General features: G+C 31.9%; 1 protein-coding gene across 1 annotated transcript in view; it reads right to left on the bottom strand.

Annotated features, from left to right (window-relative positions):
- The window catches only part of LOC127836071 (calmodulin-like), an 82,299-nt gene that overhangs the window by 46,833 nt on the left and 21,967 nt on the right, over positions 1-13,499 (bottom strand). The window lies entirely within an intron of this gene.

Below are 13,499 nucleotides of genomic sequence, written 5' to 3'. Positions count from 1 at the left end.
CATTCTGCTATTTTGTATTAATCTGGCATTAATTAATTAGTAAATTAGTAATTAGTAAAATTACAGAAAAATAGAAAATTAATGTTCTTATTTTATTAATTCAATTGAACAGAATATTTCTTTTGGATTCTGTAACTCAAGTTTACATATTTATATCATCAAATCCCCCTGCAGGATTGGCAAAGGTCATATAATAGCATGACAAATTGCAAGGATGCTTTATACATAACGTGTCGTAGATATCGGACAATATTCTAAGGTGCATCAAGTTCATGCAGGAAGTTCAGGAATTGTGGTATACATATGAAAGACAACAACAACTAAAATGAGGCAGAGAACACGCTTTCATATTAAGAATTTAAAAAAACAAACAAATAATAATTAAAGCATTTAAACTATTAATAACGGCGATACAATATTTGTTCAGGTTTCAACAATTTTGACGATGAGTGACGAGTAGACTATACACCAGACAATAAAAAGTAGACAATCACTAACAATATTTATAAAATCCACTACAAAGATTCTCAAATGAATTTAAAAAATACAAAATATATATGTTAACAAAGCTAAACATAATACCAAAGCGACAGTCTATAATTTATAAATGTCTCTAGTTAAATATTTGTATTATGATTTTGTTTTGTAACTTCTAATATAACATAATATGTTTGATCAATGAAATAATAATAAACTAAAGCCAATAAAATATTAATTTTTTTTTAACAGAATCAACATGAAGATTAAAGAAAATTGGACTATAAACATTGCCAAAGTGTTCACGTTTTTTTGTCGAAATACATTTCCCGTCATTTCATACATCGTCAAGGTCTTGAATAAAGCGAAACGGAAATGACAGTGTCAGGCGCAGAAATACCCGTCCGTAGATATTTATAAGAGTACATGGTGCGATGAGAAAATAACATTCAAATATAACATCTGAAATTAAATATTTAAATGATTATATCTTCTAAAAAACGAGGTGTTTTTCACAGCATGAACTTTTAAATGCCTAAACCGTTGCTTAATAACTCTCATTGTGTTTTTGTTCAATTAATAAGAGTCCAGTACTGAGCAACTGGGCATAATACATGTGCGTAAAGTGTCGTCCCAAATTAGCGGTCCGAACAGGCTAATCAGGGACGACACGTTCTTCCTAAATTGGATTTTCGCTAAGAAGAGACTTCATTTAAACGAAAAACGTCATAAAGCGGAAAGTGTTATCCCTGATTAGCCTGTGCGGACTGCACATGCTAATCTGGGACGACACTTTACGCACATGCATTAAGCCCAGTTTTCTCAGGACGCGGCTCATAAGAATCTAATCGAGCAGAACTGTATTTAATGTCAGCAGATTATTTTGGGAAAGTTAATGTTTAATTTAATGAGGAATACTACATCGTACGAAAGATTTGTAAAAGAAGAAAAATATACCGAAAATACAAATATAAATTTGCAGGCTAGGAACGCAATGCAACCGAAAAACAAGTTTGTAATAAAGTTGCAATTAATATCACTGTTTGCAGCTTTTTTTAATAGCTTTTTCAATCATTAAACAATAATCACATCTATATAGAGGCATGAATGTTCGAATATGCTGTACGTCAAGTGATATTTTTGAGAAGAATTAAAATACTTCTGTTTTTATACACACATATGAGAACTGTGTTCTATTAAAAGGCAAAATAACATTTTGAATACTTTATTGTTTAATTTAATTATTCTTGTTTTTCTTTTCAAAAATAATAACCATGTTTGTCTGAGTAAATATAACAGTAAACGCGAAAAACAAAATAGAAAAAAGTGCACAAGCCATATGTCCAATTGAATAAATCTGGCATGGGACCGTTTTGTGTAAGTCAGTTCAATAAAGTATACTTGGACCATCAACTTAGAAATCATAACACTGATAGTGATAATGTAAACTTGCAACATGTTTTACAAATAACAATTTCTGACTTCAATAATTCTATCTAACGGAATGTTTCGTTTTTTTTGCCACTCATGTTAACATTTTTATGGTTTCACATGTCGTGGAAAATTGAAGATCTAATGAAGATTGAAGAACACGGCAAATAGGAGGAAGTTTGATAAATGTGCCATAAATTTTAAAACAAATTATTTACTTTTCTTCTCAAGATCAATAACTATTGTCGGTGGAACACTTGGGGATACTAACATGCATAAAAAAATCCGGTAATGCAATCTGCTGTGAAAGCATAACAGCTGATTTGCATCGAAAGGGAGCAAACGAAAGGTTTTACTTTTCTGTCTTTGAAATATCATTTTTACTTCCGATTTAATTGTGTTACAGCAAGGACCCATGGCTGTGGTCTGATTTTAATCCAATAAATCGTTGCAGTTGTAGGCTAAATAAGGAATACTATGTTATGTAGTTCAAATATCTATAAGTGGCCGTGTGTGAAAAGCATTTCTCGAATGTATTCAAACAACGCTTTGGATGTATACATATAATCTGATTTTTTTCCCAATTGATGCGTCTCAATTGTATGTAATTATTTTAATGGACGTTTTGTACCTTTGCTTAATGTCAATTAGTGTGATCATTGACGTCTGATTAGAACAATTCATGCTTCTCGGACGACAGTACGCAATTCATAAAAAAGAAGAAAGGCAAACTGCGATGGTCCGTCAACAAAATACATTATTGATACCGATATCTGATCACTTATTTTCAATTACATTAGTTAACATTAGACTTATGTTTCATAAAACTGGCCTGTACCATGACCTTTCTAAACAGTTCATGAATGCATACGTTCATTGCTGGTATCATGTATTTAGCTCTGGATTGATACAAAAGACCCATAACTGGCAATAGCGGCGGACATGGGATGTAAAGCACTTAAAGTGATATTATGGGCATCTGACAGTTTATAGGTGTCTATCGCATCCGTTGTTTATTTTTGGTGTTTTCACCTCATATACACTTATATTTTTTAATGCAATATCAAGATACTAAATCAATATCCCGGAAAGAGAAAAATAATGCATTTGAATATCAACCATACTTTCGTTTGAAAACTTATCATGCATGCACGATGTGAACCTAAATATAGTTTTAGTGCAGATTCGTTCAAACAACACAAAGACACAATTTTGTTTTACGGATCATTTCGGCTTAGAGGACTGAGTGATTCATGTAAAATATCGAATATAAAATATATTTTTAATTAACAACTGGTAGCAAGATGAGTTGCAGATAATTGGTCAGTAACCACATTTTAACTAACTATTTTGATCTGTTAATTCTGTTCAGCTCAATTCAACAGTGAACAATACCCATAATATCACTTTAAGGTAGCGGTTCAATAGTTTTTAGTAGCTGTGAACGATCGTTACTTAATAACTCTCTTTCATTATTAAAAGGTGTTTGGATCGACAGTTTAGTATGAATATGGCACAGTTTTATTGAAGTATTTGCAAAACAAGTAAATATCAACAACTCTTTGTTTATGGTGGGGTATTATTAATATTAAATAGCAAATACGCTGAATCTATATGTTTATTAAGGTTACTGGTAATATTTTAGTCATATTGGCAATATTCCGGTTTATAATGGGCTCTCTCCATAAAAAATTGTTCCTTATGGTAGATATTATAATTTAGTTCTGTTGCGGTATAAAAGATATTTGACAGAGAGACGAAGCCATAATATACAGATTTATGTAAAATAAGCAGCAATATTGTAATTTTAAACGCATATTGCTGCACAATTTTCTTTATAATCATCGTTTAGTTGTCCAATCTTGCAGTCCTAAAATTAATACCCCGGTATGTGAGCAAAAATGTTCATACAAATATTTAAATGTCATGTTAATTGTCATTCATTTGTGTTATGTCAATGACAAAATGTATAACCCTTCATAATCCAACAATATAACGAATTTGCTTTTGTATTTTTAATTCTCCTGTTTTAAAATTTGGTACTGTATTCATTTAAGAAGTTTGTTTTTATTTCCAAGGCAAGTGACGAATAACGTAAACAGACAATAACAGTCTAGAGAAACATGTTTGACTTAAAACTTTTCAATACACATATTATTGTATGATCAAACGCTTAAAATTTTGGAAGTTTGTTTCTTTACATGGAGGTGTTACTTTAAATGGGGCTAAGGTAATATATGATAAAGTTTAAGTTAATGCGCGAAGCAAAAATTCACAATAATTATCAACCAAACAACAATTACGCCGTCAAGGTCCTGTTTTTAAGGTCAATAGAACGGTCAAGGCAGCAAAAAAGTAATAATTATGTTTAAACTATCCAGTGAGTTTACAAACTTGCCGGAGTTATCTTTATAGTTCTTACAATTGATAATATAAACTGCTAACGAATGAATCCTTGTGCTCTAACACACTGGTTAAATGTTCAGTAAAATAAAATGCCCTCGTTCGTAAACACCGCTATAACACTACTGTCCCAAACTAATATTACTCCACCACAGGTCGTATTCGGTGCGTATTATAATTACGTAATTGCTACAACGTAAATACACAAAACACATTAAACTATATTTATGAATAGTAATTGATGGGTTTTCTGACAGAGTTTTAGGGAGCAATATTTTTTAATGCCGACCACCGTCACAAAATATATTCAAGTTTCAACTGGCTCGAAGTGGTAAACAATGTTAACATGACCTGTAGAAATTTCGTCCATAATATATTTTGTCGATTTTGACGCTTTTTGACCGCATCATACATAGAAACATTGTGTTTTGCAAACCGATACGCAGCTGCTATGTAAATGTACGACAACGGCCTTGCCTTATTCCTCCGTTCTAAACAAATGTATGCGAGGCATCAAATCACACAATAACACATTTATGTTAAGGGTTCTTTAATTGCGGAACAAGTCCAGTCTGAGAGTAAGGGACATTCTATATCATCACTCTGTATAAGTCTCACAAACGGGACAATTTTCATCTTAGAGGATCTATCCTAAACACCCATGAAACGTCAAGACATATTATCCATACGCATATACTACATATATTTGTTAAGTCGATTGTACAGCAGTACGTTCATCCGGCAAGGATTTTTGACCAAATACCCTCTAAAATGTCATAAAAAATCTTTACTTTTGCATATTGTTGACGCTTTAATTTAAAGTACTTTTTTATTTTATATATTTCTTTAATAATGACTACAAAACATGACCAGGAGCTAGAAACAAAATTAATTTTAGCTGCTTAAATATGACTTAATTTTAAAATGCCTTTAATCTTCGTTAAATTTGTCTAATCAAACAAAGTCTTATTAGATTTCAACAATTTATTTGTATGTCATTTATTTTTTTTAAACCGTTTTGTCAGATCTTACAGACTGTTGTAGAAAAACTTCATCAACGAGGTTTTTATAGTAAACAAGATGCATGTGTTCGACGATGAAATTGTAATAAGGATGTCAAGAAGATTGGGCATTCACTATATTTATTTCATCTGGTAATTGGTTTCTGCACCAAAACTCAATTATGAACAGGATATGGATATATGAATATATTAAGTTTTCAAAAATAATGTCAAAACGTGACACTTCTACGAAATTTATGAATAATTCTCAGACAAGAGCGCTCTAGTTTATTTCCATACTAGAATCGTATACAAGTAAATAGGACATTCTCGTACAAATAACTGCTTTATATGTAAGCTTTTAAATAACAAATTTACAGAAAACAAGAACATTTTAATATTTTTTAAAGTTATAACTGCATCAATAAAAAGTAAATTTATTTCATAAGTGCACCAACCATTCTTCTATTTTAAAATAATGAGTCCATCTGGTTTATATTACTGCAATTTTAATTACTAGAAGCATCAATGTTGGATTGATAAACCTTAGCCTGCTAGTGGTTTGAGTACAATACATAATAAAAACAATGTTCTGATTTGATTAATATAATAAAACATAATACTTTCTTTTTACTTATGTAACTCATGTTAACATATCACGTGCCACATGAGTATTGAAAATTGCCTTTAATAGCACGCAAAAACAAAATATTAATATATTGGAAGTTAAAAGTTAAAGCTATTAGTGTTGTTTTTCATAAATCAATAGTTCTCGTTGAATAGTCTGTGATAATAACATGTCTGAAACAACTGCCGTTAATGAAATATGCTGTGAATAGTCGAACAACTAATTAGCATCGGGACGGAGCTAATAAAGGGTGTCCATTTTCCGTTCTTAAAATATGAATTTAACTTCCGGCATAATTATGTTTCACCACAAGAACCCGTTGCTGTGGATTGATTTGAATCTATATATTTAATGTGCTGAAGTTTGTTTTCTATGCGATGCGAGGATTGTACCACAAATATCTATCAGTGTGTTGTGTGAAGATTCGATTTCAAATGCATTCATGCAAAGACCCGGTCGTTAACTTTTACTCGAGTAGTATAGTATACCAACGGGTATATTGTAACATCTTTTTGATAACTAGATATATTTAGTTTCTGTTAGAAAAAAAGATAATTGGCGTCGTATAAGTGTTATTCAAGGTGACTTGCGCAATACACGCATGAGATGAGTGGTATCGTAAGACAGTTTGTCAACAAATAGAAGTAACGATGAATATCAATCTCATCAGTTAACATTTAATTTTAGTCATGTGTTTTCAAACAACTCACCGGTACAGTGAAGTGGTAATAAACTTTAATCAAAATGAACGTTCATGAAATATATATGTTATTCTTAATTGATAGAGAAATAGAAATTAACACAGTTTGTATTTTGTCTACAACTGTGGTATTCAATAACTAAAAAAACTTTAGCACAATTACAATAAAATGGATGCACCCACTCAACTACAGGTTCTATAGTGTGATTCTTATGAGATAAAACCTGGCTGTGGCTGATACATAAAAACAAAATACTTTTTATAATGTAACGAGTATACCACCACACATACTCTGTCAGGATAACTCGCGTTGGTAGTATACCGTTGGTACGTATCAGTACTAGCCGTTCGCCATAGTCTCCTTCGAGAAAAGTGACAAACAGGTACACATGTATATACACCGAAGCCATTCCTTTTGTAATACATCGTACCGTACTGAGGTTGCCTTTGATTTTAGTTGACCCCGATCCTGAGTTTCTTTCCCTCGGGTTCATCAACAACGAAGCCAAATAAAAGTTTCAACAATTTAATACTGTGGTTGTAATAGACAATATAAAATGCCAAGCGGGTGTCCCTGAATATAAGTAGACACAATGGACGAGGAAGGACCGAGCCTATGTACCGGGATCTTCTTAACTGTAGTTATTACATAATAATAACATTTACTGTATCGAAGCGTTTATATTAAATAGCAAACGGAGGAGCTCTCATTTGTCTGAACATTATATTGCCCATTCCGATAATCATATGTAATAAGTGTATGTAATGCATATACCGTGGTTGTTGGAGTGTTTTAAGAAAGTTTTAACTCCAGAAAGAAGAATGCGAGACTGAGATCAGATTCCATATTTATAGATTCCGACTCAGTTACCACGTGACATAATAAACCAATGAAATGCTCGGCGTTTAACAACAAAGTGTGCTTAGGCCCATTCCTTAAATAATATAACAATCTCAACTCAACACATCATATACAGCTCTTTGGTCAAATGAACAGATTTAACGAAAAGCAGTATTTACAAATAATCAGCTGAACATAGATATATGAAACAAACAATCGCCGAACTTAACAAATGGTAAGGCGTATGAATAGGTGAGCCAGTAGAAACTCCGCCCCATGAGAAATAACAACTGTTCATATAAATATTAACATTTCTATAATGCCACAAATGACGAGGCTGTATCTCGGCGAAACATCCAAATACTCTCAAAGGATTACTGTTAAATTATGAAAACAATAATGTTAATACTGATCAGACGCCGAGACCTAGCTTACAGATGAAAAATAGTTCGCTCCTGAACTTTACATGGCGGTCACTTTCAGAGACGCTTTCTAACAATATTTTACTGATTAAAAAGTAAACATTTAAAGTTATGGATCATAAAGGGGATGAATATAATTACATTCACAAAATTAACTTCTGCAACTATTTAAAGTTTTAAGTGTGCAGTAGAACCTACGCGACAAAAAATTGATAATCAAACGAACGGAGTTTAGTGTTTGACAAAACACAGTGACAGACTAACAAATAGCAATATTTGCTAAATAAAGGATATACGATGGTGATTTCTGGTGGATTCAGCTGGCTTCCTACGTAGGCTATCCAGGTATTTTCTGTCGATGTGTTATGAATGTTTATAATGTTTACATTTTCACAATGTCACCTGTTTCCGGGAGTGATACAAATGTCAAGTAAGGAAACTTTCCTTACGATATAATGGCATAATTTGCAGGCACAGTTCTAAAGATGTATTTCATTTAATAAAAAACTACTTGTAATGTTACATGTTACAATACATAACATTGTAATGACGATATTACAATGTCGACATTACAACGAGTGTAATGACGACATTCCTGAATCGTGCCGTTCATCTCCGTGCGAGTTATGTTGAATAATCCACGATAATGCCGTGTTATTACATCCTTCATTCAGTGTAATCGTGTAATACAAACAATGTAAAACTACGCGACCCGCAGACTTCAGCTATCGCTTATGATGAATATATTATGGTAGGTATGTAACTAAACAATTACATTATGTACGTGTACTATTTAGATTATATATTAATACATCAATAAATAGACGCTCATACGACTACGAATTCTAGTTCAAAACGATGTTTATAACTCTAGATACTATAATGGTCAGGTATACAATATATATTATTGACCAGTGACAAGCAAGCTATGCGCATGCTCAGACCTCGCAGAGAGTATAAGAGATCAGTAATGCACGATATAGGAAAATAAAAAAGGACAATGGTAAAATATTTCCTTAATCCACGACATAAATAAATTGATTTGTAAAATTAATATTTTAAGCATATTTCACTTGTGACAGATATAGATTATGAAGCATTATTTTGGAAAATAATGTCAAAGCAGTGACATTTATGTGAAGAATATTAATACTGATCACTCTTAATAGTGCATCCATTGGAGAACTGTTTGCACTTACATAGGCAGATTCTGTAAAAGTGCAGAAAGTATCCTAGGAGCATTAACTTGGGAATATTAAAACTGAAACTTGTAAAGTGATAATGTATACTATTAACAAAATTTGCAAAGAAACGTTTCTGATTTCAATAACTCCACCCAACGGAATATTTCCGTTAGTAACTCATATATATTTTTTTAAGTTTTTGCGTGCCAATGAAGATAGAGGATTTTAATTGTTTAACTCGATAAAGTTAAATACAGCTGCAGTTTACGGTTAACCAAACAAAAGTTGTGTACGTCCCGAGATCAATAGTAATTGTCGATGAAATACTTTGTGATACTTACATGCCTGAAAAAAGCGGGTAATGAAATCTGCTGTCAATATCCTAGCAACTTATTCACATCTGGTGAGAGCAATTGAAGGGTGTTAATCTCCAGTCTTTGGAATAATAATTTTACTTCCGATGGAAATGTGTTTCAGAATTAAAATATATTGCTGATGATTGATTTCTAATCAATATTATATTTGCAGTAGATGGCCTAATTAACACTAATGTGAAATATAGTTCAAATATCTATGTGCCCATGTGTGAAAGTCTGCTATCTAATGTATTCAAACAAAAACCCGGATGTATTCATATTCTAAACTAGTCTTTTATACCAATTGATGCGTTTGAATTATATGTTATTAGTTTAATGAATGTTTTATAAATGTACATCATGCCTATACATTTGATCACTGAGATCTCATTCGTACTATTAATGGTAATCATACGACAGTAGACAATTCATAACACAGAAAGGAAAATACATTATATATATCTGATATGATAATTTTATCAGTGATATAAGTTCTAAAAAAATTGATGTTTCTTAATATGACCTGTTCCTTGACCCTTATGAACAGTACGTGAATGAAACAAAACGTTCACTGTCGGTAGCATGCCTTAAGCACTGGGTTGATACAAACGACCCTGAACGGACAAAAGCGTCACGCATAGGATGTATAGAAATGTGTAGCATTTTAGGAGTTTTCAGTAGCTGTGGACGATCATTACTTAATTACCTAGCACTGTCCCAAAATTAAGTGGGATCAATATTGACAATTTAGTATAAATATGACTACACTTGTCAAATCGTTATTGTTATCTTTTCTTATTTTGTTAAGAAATGTCATTTCATTGAATTGAGTTCTGAAATTTCATTTAACTTACTAACATATATACATATAGGATCTGGCACGAGTTGTCAAATCATACCATATTTTATTAAAAAATTCAGGAATTTTGTTAGTAAGCGAGCCTTTGACGAGCTTACTAACGAATTTCCTGGACGAGTTTAATAATATATGGTATGATATGACAACGAGTGTCAGATCTTTTTATCACATGCTTTTAAATGAACAAATTAAATAAATGTTTACGCAAACATAATGATACATCATTTTAAGTTGCAACATCATTTCAGCAAAATAACAAAATGTGATTGGTCAATAAACGAAAACTTAGCCATTAAAAACGCTTAACAAGTATATTACACATGTGTAAGATAAAAATATATGTAATGGTTATATTACATGGGAAACAGGGTATGGCATGTGATAAATAGTTATATTGATTTGGTTACCTACTATAGTATAGTATACTGATACGTGACATTACTTTATTTATAATTATATGCATTAAAGACTATATGCTTAAGTCTAAGTCTTAATAAACTGTCTGTTCTGTTCTGTTCACGAATGTTATTTACTACAATACTGGAACTGGCTCGTGCAAACGGACGATCACAGAATAACCAAGAAAGTTTTAGTGCTGACTTTAATAGTGTGATCGGTCTCTCAAACAATGTTGATAAAATTACAGTGGTAAATCTGTCACAAGCAAACGATCAGATTCATCTTAATTATGCCAATAAATGGAGCAAGGGTATCCAGCAAGTTCCTAAAATAAAGACTTGCCGACTGTTTAAGAGTACATTCAAGACAGAGAAATACATTGACCTTAACCTACAAAGAATGAACGATCAATGTTATGTCAATTAAGAATGGGTATACTGCAATTAAGGGTAGAAACTCTGCGATTTGTAGGAGAATCTTTAGAACAAAGGACCTGTAGGTTGGGCCACGGTGATCGTATAGAAGATGAAGTTCACTTTGTGTGTGAGTGTGATACTTACAGTGCTTAACAGCGCATACACATGGCAGATATACAAGTGTACTCATCTGAACTGACAAACCACAAAAAGTGGTTGTTTGAGTGTATGTTTTATATAGAGACTGCAGGATATTTTTTACTTAAAAGAATATTAATAATTATTACGTTATGTTGAGTTACGTAAGAAAAGTAGCAGGAGTAATAATTTGCATTATATGCAGTATTATGTTTAGTAGTTATTGTTAACAGTTCGGTTTAAACGGTCTTGACGGGCTAACATGAATATATAAAAATGTTTACATACAAATATGTAAATGTCATGTTTTGTACAGCCATTATATCTCAACTATCTTGTAAGCTTACAATCTTTTTACGGTGTTTTTTTCTAATGTTTACATGTGATTAAAATATTGCCTACGAACGAATCATTTGAATGAAACATCGTTTCATATTACAAAATAAGAATTTTCCCTCGTTGATAAACACTACATTTGCAACCTCATTACATTACATAATTTCACAAACGGATATATGCCACGTCGTATTGAAAGATATTAATTGATACTAATTGTTTAGTTTCGTATGTTGCATTCGTAATTGTAAATATAAATTCTTCTTATCTCTTATAGATATTATTTCATGTAACGTTATATTGGACTTCCAATACACCTTCACAAAAATATTCAAATTTCAGCTGGCATGAAGTGGTAAAACCGCGTTTACATAAGACCGTTGCACGATGAAAATACGTTACCAATATATGAAAATGCAATGAAATGAATTGAAATGACTTCCATCTTTGATAATGATCAAGCGTCAGAAAAAAATAAACATGGTGTTTTGCAGACCGATTCGCAGATTCTATGTAAATGTATGACAACTACATTGCTTAATTTTCAGCTTTCGTTCTCAACAAATATCCATGAGGCATGCAGTTACATAATCACACTCCTTTGTAAGGTATTGTGTAACAACGTCAGTCTGTAAGATTTTAACTTAAACGAGTAATTGAACCTCGACTGAATAAATCGCTTAGGTACTCAAAATGCTGATATCGTTTAAAGACTGCTGTCAAGAAAAGAAACAGTTATTTATTAAGAAAATGCTTATCATAATTAAGAAACCAAACTATATGTAATTTTATTCTACAACGCGACATGCTCGGCCAATTATTTGTTAACACAAATAGGCCTACAAGTTTGGTTCCCAATCTTGCTATATATACATACAAATCTATTCAGGTGCAAGAGGCTTGCTTTATGAGATTTGAATAACGTTGCGTTTTTTGTCTGCTTAAATTTAACTTTTAAAAATCGTTTTTTTCCAGATTGCAGCAGTAAAATTAGGAACCAAAACAGCTATTTACTATTTCTAGATTTAGCTTTTTTTTAGGTTTAAGTCAGACAATGATGTAGTAATGATTGTAAAATAAGGAACGCGAACTGTGATATTTTCAGAGGCTCTAGACACGCCTGATATTGTTTAAGTGTGCCGCAATGGAAACTGTTAAATGGCGTCCCTTCGATGATTCGCATCAATGGCTTTCTTGTACATTGATTTTCTTACTTGTTGCCTGCAGAATGAAGATTGAAGAAATTGCGTAAATAAGAATATATACTACTTCTTAATAGATTTTGCGCCAAATATCTAAAAAAGTAACCATAAAGCATCACGTTTAACATCGTTTTTACCTATACATATGCATAATGGAACATCAATTATTTTCATTGTTTGCATGTAAAAGCGGGTATATACATGCTTTTTATATCAGATAAAACGTTGATAAATAATTAGACTAGACAAGACTAAAACTTCATGAGAATTCGTTGCAGATCGTTTAAGAACAAAGAATTGTATACACCGGAAATACTTATTTTTGGGGATTTGAAGACCAATTCATGTACAAAAGACCAGTGCAATGTTGGGAAATCCCTAGCATTCCATGCATACGACACATACTTACAAAATGTACCTACACATACGAAGGAGGCGTGGATTGGGTTTTGAAAATAAATGTTTACATTTTGCATATATCATTACCAAAAAGAACGAAAAGAAACTGCATTGTCGGAGATGTTTGCAAACTGTCAACTTGAAGTCATGTATAATAGATCCAAATTTAGTTCACATTTATGAAAGTCTACCCATAATTGGAACTATAGGCAGAAAATATTATTATAAATGTTTAGATTGCCTACCTGTATGAATCAATTGCTTTACATATACAATGATTTTCAAACAATAAAAAACGATACAAATA

The sequence above is a fragment of the Dreissena polymorpha genome, chromosome 6 (assembly GCF_020536995.1).
Source record: "Dreissena polymorpha isolate Duluth1 chromosome 6, UMN_Dpol_1.0, whole genome shotgun sequence".
NCBI classification, from domain to species: Eukaryota; Metazoa; Mollusca; class Bivalvia; order Myida; family Dreissenidae; genus Dreissena; species Dreissena polymorpha.
The sequence above is the reverse complement of the archived record's forward strand: the minus strand, read 5'-3'. Positions and strand labels throughout refer to the sequence as shown.